This window comes from Entelurus aequoreus, linkage group LG03 (assembly GCF_033978785.1).
Source record: "Entelurus aequoreus isolate RoL-2023_Sb linkage group LG03, RoL_Eaeq_v1.1, whole genome shotgun sequence".
NCBI lineage: Eukaryota > Metazoa > Chordata > Actinopteri > Syngnathiformes > Syngnathidae > Entelurus > Entelurus aequoreus.
The window spans coordinates 55081384-55083088 of NC_084733.1; positions in this window are offsets into that span (position 1 = coordinate 55081384).

Sequence of the window (1705 nt, forward strand, 5' to 3'; positions counted from 1 at the left end):
CCATGTCCCCCCCCCCCTCTCAGTAAGCTGTGGAGTCCCCCAAGGCAGTATATTAGAGCCTTTACTGTTCGTAATGTACATAAACGACTTGTCATCAGCATGCGACTGTGAATTGTTCTTGTTTGCGGATGACTCAGCCCTGCTGGTATCAGACAAGGACAAGTCACAGGTGGAGAAAATCCTCAGTGCTGAACTCTGTAGAACTTGCACCTGGCTCCCTGACAACAAGCTATCCATACACTTGGGTAAGACGGAATCCATCCTGTTTGGGTCCCACATCAACCTTAAGAAAGTCAATGATTTCACTATAAAAGTGGGTGACATTGTTATCACCAGGAAAGATGAGGTCACTTACCTAGGTTCCATTCTAGAGGCTAATCTTTCCTGTGATAAAATGGCAACCAAGGTAATCAAAAAGGTCAACCAACGAACGAGATTTCTCTATAGAATCTCCTCTCTGGTCAACAAAAGTACCATGAGGATTCTAGCGGGAACTCTCGTTCAACCCTTTTTCGATTACGCATGCAGCTCCTGGTACGCTAGCACCTCCAAAACCCTCAAATCTAAACTCCAAACATCCCAGAACAAGCTAGTCAGATTACATTTAGACCTCCACCCCAGATCACACCTCACTCCTACCCACTTCTCCAAAGTGGGCTGGCTCAGGGTGGAGGACAGAGTAAAACAACTTGCACTGAGCCTAGTCTATAAAATCCGCTACACCTCCCTGATACCGAAGTTCATGTCAAACTACTTCCTTAACGTAAATGACCACCATGGCCACAACACTAGGGGGAGCTCCACTTACCACGTTAAACCCAGATTCCGATCTAACAAAGGTCTTAACTCATTCTCTTTCTATGCCACATCAATGTGGAATGCGCTACCAACAGGTGTAAAAGAAAGGGCATCTCTATCTTCCTTCAAAACCGCAATAAAAATACACCTCCAGGCAACTTCAACCCTAAACTAACACCCTCCCCGGATTGTAAATAATCAAATGTAAATAATCAAATGTAGATACTTTTTCTTATGCTTTCTGATCACTCTCTCTATATGTCCACTACTTGCTGTACATATCCTACCAAGTCATACCTACACTGTTTCAATGTCCATTTCTCTGATGATCTGATGATGCAATTGTTGATGCTGATTGTTGATGACAGAAGTGTTGATACCAACCAAACCTACCCCCCCACCCCCCTCCATATCCCACACCCCGGATTGTAAATAATGTAAATAATTCAATGTATATACTCTGATGATTATCTTGTGTTATGACTGTATTATGATGTTAGTATATATTTGATAGTATATATCTGTATCATGAATCAATTTAAGTGGACCCCGACTTAAACAAGTTGAAAAACATATTCGGGTGTTAACATTTAGTGGCCAATTGTACGAAATATGTACTTCACTGTGCAATCTACAAATAAAAGTTTCAATCAATCAATCAGTCTGTAGGAAATGATGGGCTGCATATTTGTTGATTTCCATATAGGATTTGAAGATGACAAAATAAACTCAGCTGTGAGGAAAAAATATGTCATTGTGCAATGATTGTATTTTTCTTAAAGTCAAATATGTGTATGTTGAAATGCAGCAGCAGGGGAGAATTAATACTGAAAATGATCAGTGTCAAGCGCTTCGAAGATCTTGTGCGGGGTGTGGTCACTATAGAAAGGGGCGTGGTTATGCGTGC